Source organism: Halictus rubicundus, unplaced genomic scaffold (assembly GCF_050948215.1).
Source record: "Halictus rubicundus isolate RS-2024b unplaced genomic scaffold, iyHalRubi1_principal scaffold0390, whole genome shotgun sequence".
Classification (NCBI taxonomy): domain Eukaryota; kingdom Metazoa; phylum Arthropoda; class Insecta; order Hymenoptera; family Halictidae; genus Halictus; species Halictus rubicundus.
The window spans coordinates 20,001-28,541 of record NW_027488931.1 but is presented as its reverse complement, the minus strand read 5'-3'; positions in this window follow the sequence as shown (position 1 = coordinate 28,541).

Below are 8,541 nucleotides of genomic sequence, written 5' to 3'. Positions count from 1 at the left end.
TTATTATTTATCGAGTTATTAGCAAATAATGGACGGATGTGCTACTCCGTCGACAAAACTCTGGAAATTTTTCTAAGTCCCACCGCCAAGAGGAAACTTTTTCCCTATCGGTCCTAGACGATTTTCGACGTGATATCACTGTAATATAGACGGTTTCTAACAATATATATCATAACACCAAACTCGCTACAATTATTATTTATCGAGTTATTAGCAAATAATGGACGGATGTGCTACTCCGTCGGACGTTCGACGAAAATTTTTCTAAGTCCCACCGCCAAGAGGAAACTTTTTCCCTATCGGTCCTAGACGATTTTCGACGTGATATCACTGTAATATAGACGGTTTCTAACAATATATATCATAACACCAAACTCGCTACAATTATTATTTATCGAGTTATTAGCAAATAATGGACGGATGTGCTACTCCGTCGACAAAACTCTGGAAATTTTTCTAAGTCCCACCGCCAAGAGGAAACTTTTTCCCTATCGGTCCTAGACGATTTTCGACGTGATATCACTGTAATATAGACGGTTTCTAACAATATATATCATAACACCAAACTCGCTACAATTATTATTTATCGAGTTATTAGCAAATAATGGACGGATGTGCTACTCCGTCGGACGTTCGACGAAAATTTTTCTAAGTCCCACCGCCAAGAGGAAACTTTTTCCCTATCGGTCCTAGACGATTTTCGACGTGATATCACTGTAATATAGACGGTTTCTAACAATATATATCATAACACCAAACTCGCTACAATTATTATTTATCGAGTTATTAGCAAATAATGGACGGATGTGCTACTCCGTCGACAAAACTCTGGAAATTTTTCTAAGTCCCACCGCCAAGAGGAAACTTTTTCCCTATCGGTCCTAGACGATTTTCGACGTGATATCACTGTAATATAGACGGTTTCTAACAATATATATCATAACACCAAACTCGCTACAATTATTATTTATCGAGTTATTAGCAAATAATGGACGGATGTGCTACTCCGTCGACAAAACTCTGGAAATTTTTCTAAGTCCCACCGCCAAGAGGAAACTTTTTCCCTATCGGTCCTAGACGATTTTCGACGTGATATCACTGTAATATAGACGGTTTCTAACAATATATATCATAACACCAAACTCGCTACAATTATTATTTATCGAGTTATTAGCAAATAATGGACGGATGTGCTACTCCGTCAGACGTTCGACGAAAATTTTTCTAAGTCCCACCGCCAAGAGGAAACTTTTTCCCTATCGGTCCTAGACGATTTTCGACGTGATATCACTGTAATATAGACGGTTTCTAACAATATATATCATAACACCAAACTCGCTACAATTATTATTTATCGAGTTATTAGCAAATAATGGACGGATGTGCTACTCCGTCGACAAAACTCTGGAAATTTTTCTAAGTCCCACCGCTAAGAGGAAACTTTTTCCGTATCGGTCCTAGACGATTTTCGACGTGATATCACTGTAATATAGACGGTTTCTAACAATATATATCATAACACCAAACTCGCTACAATTATTATTTATCGAGTTATTAGCAAATAATGGACGGATGTGCTACTCCGTCGGACGTTCGACGAAAATTTTTCTAAGTCCCACCGCCAAGAGGAAACTTTTTCCCTATCGGTCCTAGACGATTTTCGACGTGATATCACTGTAATATAGACGGTTTCTAACAATATATATCATAACACCAAACTCGCTACAATTATTATTTATCGAGTTATTAGCAAATAATGGACGGATGTGCTACTCCGTCGACAAAACTCTGGAAATTTTTCTAAGTCCCACCGCGAAGAGGAAACTTTTTCCGTATCGGTCCTAGACGATTTTCGACGTGATATCACTGTAATATAGACGGTTTCTAACAATATATATCATAACACCAAACTCGCTACAATTATTATTTATCGAGTTATTAGCAAATAATGGACGGATGTGCTACTCCGTCGACAAAACTCTGGAAATTTTTCTAAGTCCCACCGCCAAGAGGAAACTTTTTCCCTATCGGTCCTAGACGATTTTCGACGTGATATCACTGTAATATAGACGGTTTCTAACAATATATATCATAACACCAAACTCGCTACAATTATTATTTATCGAGTTATTAGCAAATAATGGACGGATGTGCTACTCCGTCGGACGTTCGACGAAAATTTTTCTAAGTCCCACCGCCAAGAGGAAACTTTTTCCCTATCGGTCCTAGACGATTTTCGACGTGATATCACTGTAATATAGACGGTTTCTAACAATATATATCATAACACCAAACTCGCTACAATTATTATTTATCGAGTTATTAGCAAATAATGGACGGATGTGCTACTCCGTCGACAAAACTCTGGAAATTTTTCTAAGTCCCACCGCCAAGAGGAAACTTTTTCCCTATCGGTCCTAGACGATTTTCGACGTGATATCACTGTAATATAGACGGTTTCTAACAATATATATCATAACACCAAACTCGCTACAATTATTATTTATCGAGTTATTAGCAAATAATGGACGGATGTGCTACTCCGTCGGACGTTCGACGAAAATTTTTCTAAGTCCCACCGCCAAGAGGAAACTTTTTCCCTATCGGTCCTAGACGATTTTCGACGTGATATCACTGTAATATAGACGGTTTCTAACAATATATATCATAACACCAAACTCGCTACAATTATTATTTATCGAGTTATTAGCAAATAATGGACGGATGTGCTACTCCGTCGACAAAACTCTGGAAATTTTTCTAAGTCCCACCGCCAAGAGGAAACTTTTTCCCTATCGGTCCTAGACGATTTTCGACGTGATATCACTGTAATATAGACGGTTTCTAACAATATATATCATAACACCAAACTCGCTACAATTATTATTTATCGAGTTATTAGCAAATAATGGACGGATGTGCTACTCCGTCGGACGTTCGACGAAAATTTTTCTAAGTCCCACCGCCAAGAGGAAACTTTTTCCCTATCGGTCCTAGACGATTTTCGACGTGATATCACTGTAATATAGACGGTTTCTAACAATATATATCATAACACCAAACTCGCTACAATTATTATTTATCGAGTTATTAGCAAATAATGGACGGATGTGCTACTCCGTCGACAAAACTCTGGAAATTTTTCTAAGTCCCACCGCCAAGAGGAAACTTTTTCCCTATCGGTCCTAGACGATTTTCGACGTGATATCACTGTAATATAGACGGTTTCTAACAATATATATCATAACACCAAACTCGCTACAATTATTATTTATCGAGTTATTAGCAAATAATGGACGGATGTGCTACTCCGTCGGACGTTCGACGAAAATTTTTCTAAGTCCCACCGCCAAGAGGAAACTTTTTCCCTATCGGTCCTAGACGATTTTCGACGTGATATCACTGTAATATAGACGGTTTCTAACAATATATATCATAACACCAAACTCGCTACAATTATTATTTATCGAGTTATTAGCAAATAATGGACGGATGTGCTACTCCGTCGACAAAACTCTGGAAATTTTTCTAAGTCCCACCGCCAAGAGGAAACTTTTTCCCTATCGGTCCTAGACGATTTTCGACGTGATATCACTGTAATATAGACGGTTTCTAACAATATATATCATAACACCAAACTCGCTACAATTATTATTTATCGAGTTATTAGCAAATAATGGACGGATGTGCTACTCCGTCGGACGTTCGACGAAAATTTTTCTAAGTCCCACCGCCAAGAGGAAACTTTTTCCCTATCGGTCCTAGACGATTTTCGACGTGATATCACTGTAATATAGACGGTTTCTAACAATATATATCATAACACCAAACTCGCTACAATTATTATTTATCGAGTTATTAGCAAATAATGGACGGATGTGCTACTCCGTCGACAAAACTCTGGAAATTTTTCTAAGTCCCACCGCCAAGAGGAAACTTTTTCCCTATCGGTCCTAGACGATTTTCGACGTGATATCACTGTAATATAGACGGTTTCTAACAATATATATCATAACACCAAACTCGCTACAATTATTATTTATCGAGTTATTAGCAAATAATGGACGGATGTGCTACTCCGTCGGACGTTCGACGAAAATTTTTCTAAGTCCCACCGCCAAGAGGAAACTTTTTCCCTATCGGTCCTAGACGATTTTCGACGTGATATCACTGTAATATAGACGGTTTCTAACAATATATATCATAACACCAAACTCGCTACAATTATTATTTATCGAGTTATTAGCAAATAATGGACGGATGTGCTACTCCGTCGACAAAACTCTGGAAATTTTTCTAAGTCCCACCGCCAAGAGGAAACTTTTTCCCTATCGGTCCTAGACGATTTTCGACGTGATATCACTGTAATATAGACGGTTTCTAACAATATATATCATAACACCAAACTCGCTACAATTATTATTTATCGAGTTATTAGCAAATAATGGACGGATGTGCTACTCCGTCGGACGTTCGACGAAAATTTTTCTAAGTCCCACCGCCAAGAGGAAACTTTTTCCCTATCGGTCCTAGACGATTTTCGACGTGATATCACTGTAATATAGACGGTTTCTAACAATATATATCATAACACCAAACTCGCTACAATTATTATTTATCGAGTTATTAGCAAATAATGGACGGATGTGCTACTCCGTCGACAAAACTCTGGAAATTTTTCTAAGTCCCACCGCCAAGAGGAAACTTTTTCCCTATCGGTCCTAGACGATTTTCGACGTGATATCACTGTAATATAGACGGTTTCTAACAATATATATCATAACACCAAACTCGCTACAATTATTATTTATCGAGTTATTAGCAAATAATGGACGGATGTGCTACTCCGTCGGACGTTCGACGAAAATTTTTCTAAGTCCCACCGCCAAGAGGAAACTTTTTCCCTATCGGTCCTAGACGATTTTCGACGTGATATCACTGTAATATAGACGGTTTCTAACAATATATATCATAACACCAAACTCGCTACAATTATTATTTATCGAGTTATTAGCAAATAATGGACGGATGTGCTACTCCGTCGACAAAACTCTGGAAATTTTTCTAAGTCCCACCGCCAAGAGGAAACTTTTTCCCTATCGGTCCTAGACGATTTTCGACGTGATATCACTGTAATATAGACGGTTTCTAACAATATATATCATAACACCAAACTCGCTACAATTATTATTTATCGAGTTATTAGCAAATAATGGACGGATGTGCTACTCCGTCGGACGTTCGACGAAAATTTTTCTAAGTCCCACCGCCAAGAGGAAACTTTTTCCCTATCGGTCCTAGACGATTTTCGACGTGATATCACTGTAATATAGACGGTTTCTAACAATATATATCATAACACCAAACTCGCTACAATTATTATTTATCGAGTTATTAGCAAATAATGGACGGATGTGCTACTCCGTCGACAAAACTCTGGAAATTTTTCTAAGTCCCACCGCCAAGAGGAAACTTTTTCCCTATCGGTCCTAGACGATTTTCGACGTGATATCACTGTAATATAGACGGTTTCTAACAATATATATCATAACACCAAACTCGCTACAATTATTATTTATCGAGTTATTAGCAAATAATGGACGGATGTGCTACTCCGTCGGACGTTCGACGAAAATTTTTCTAAGTCCCACCGCCAAGAGGAAACTTTTTCCCTATCGGTCCTAGACGATTTTCGACGTGATATCACTGTAATATAGACGGTTTCTAACAATATATATCATAACACCAAACTCGCTACAATTATTATTTATCGAGTTATTAGCAAATAATGGACGGATGTGCTACTCCGTCGACAAAACTCTGGAAATTTTTCTAAGTCCCACCGCCAAGAGGAAACTTTTTCCCTATCGGTCCTAGACGATTTTCGACGTGATATCACTGTAATATAGACGGTTTCTAACAATATATATCATAACACCAAACTCGCTACAATTATTATTTATCGAGTTATTAGCAAATAATGGACGGATGTGCTACTCCGTCGGACGTTCGACGAAAATTTTTCTAAGTCCCACCGCCAAGAGGAAACTTTTTCCCTATCGGTCCTAGACGATTTTCGACGTGATATCACTGTAATATAGACGGTTTCTAACAATATATATCATAACACCAAACTCGCTACAATTATTATTTATCGAGTTATTAGCAAATAATGGACGGATGTGCTACTCCGTCGACAAAACTCTGGAAATTTTTCTAAGTCCCACCGCCAAGAGGAAACTTTTTCCCTATCGGTCCTAGACGATTTTCGACGTGATATCACTGTAATATAGACGGTTTCTAACAATATATATCATAACACCAAACTCGCTACAATTATTATTTATCGAGTTATTAGCAAATAATGGACGGATGTGCTACTCCGTCGGACGTTCGACGAAAATTTTTCTAAGTCCCACCGCCAAGAGGAAACTTTTTCCCTATCGGTCCTAGACGATTTTCGACGTGATATCACTGTAATATAGACGGTTTCTAACAATATATATCATAACACCAAACTCGCTACAATTATTATTTATCGAGTTATTAGCAAATAATGGACGGATGTGCTACTCCGTCGGACGTTCGACGAAAATTTTTCTAAGTCCCACCGCCAAGAGGAAACTTTTTCCCTATCGGTCCTAGACGATTTTCGACGTGATATCACTGTAATATAGACGGTTTCTAACAATATATATCATAACACCAAACTCGCTACAATTATTATTTATCGAGTTATTAGCAAATAATGGACGGATGTGCTACTCCGTCGACAAAACTCTGGAAATTTTTCTAAGTCCCACCGCCAAGAGGAAACTTTTTCCCTATCGGTCCTAGACGATTTTCGACGTGATATCACTGTAATATAGACGGTTTCTAACAATATATATCATAACACCAAACTCGCTACAATTATTATTTATCGAGTTATTAGCAAATAATGGACGGATGTGCTACTCCGTCGGACGTTCGACGAAAATTTTTCTAAGTCCCACCGCCAAGAGGAAACTTTTTCCCTATCGGTCCTAGACGATTTTCGACGTGATATCACTGTAATATAGACGGTTTCTAACAATATATATCATAACACCAAACTCGCTACAATTATTATTTATCGAGTTATTAGCAAATAATGGACGGATGTGCTACTCCGTCGACAAAACTCTGGAAATTTTTCTAAGTCCCACCGCCAAGAGGAAACTTTTTCCCTATCGGTCCTAGACGATTTTCGACGTGATATCACTGTAATATAGACGGTTTCTAACAATATATATCATAACACCAAACTCGCTACAATTATTATTTATCGAGTTATTAGCAAATAATGGACGGATGTGCTACTCCGTCGGACGTTCGACGAAAATTTTTCTAAGTCCCACCGCCAAGAGGAAACTTTTTCCCTATCGGTCCTAGACGATTTTCGACGTGATATCACTGTAATATAGACGGTTTCTAACAATATATATCATAACACCAAACTCGCTACAATTATTATTTATCGAGTTATTAGCAAATAATGGACGGATGTGCTACTCCGTCGACAAAACTCTGGAAATTTTTCTAAGTCCCACCGCCAAGAGGAAACTTTTTCCCTATCGGTCCTAGACGATTTTCGACGTGATATCACTGTAATATAGACGGTTTCTAACAATATATATCATAACACCAAACTCGCTACAATTATTATTTATCGAGTTATTAGCAAATAATGGACGGATGTGCTACTCCGTCGGACGTTCGACGAAAATTTTTCTAAGTCCCACCGCCAAGAGGAAACTTTTTCCCTATCGGTCCTAGACGATTTTCGACGTGATATCACTGTAATATAGACGGTTTCTAACAATATATATCATAACACCAAACTCGCTACAATTATTATTTATCGAGTTATTAGCAAATAATGGACGGATGTGCTACTCCGTCGACAAAACTCTGGAAATTTTTCTAAGTCCCACCGCTAAGAGGAAACTTTTTCCGTATCGGTCCTAGACGATTTTCGACGTGATATCACTGTAATATAGACGGTTTCTAACAATATGTATCATAACACCAAACTCGCTACAATTATTATTTATCGAGTTATTAGCAAATAATGGACGGATGTGCTACTCCGTCGGACGTTCGACGAAAATTTTTCTAAGTCCCACCGCCAAGAGGAAACTTTTTCCCTATCGGTCCTAGACGATTTTCGACGTGATATCACTGTAATATAGACGGTTTCTAACAATATATGTCATAACACCAAACTCGCTACAATTATTATTTATCGAGTTATTAGCAAATAATGGACGGATGTGCTACTCCGTCGACAAAACTCTGGAAATTTTTCTAAGTCCCACCGCTAAGAGGAAACTTTTTCCGTATCGGTCCTAGACGATTTTCGACGTGATATCACTGTAATATAGACGGTTTCTAACAATATGTATCATAACACCAAACTCGCTACAATTATTATTTATCGAGTTATTAGCAAATAATGGACGGATGTGCTACTCCGTCGGACGTTCGACGAAAATTTTTCTAAGTCCCACCGCCAAGAGG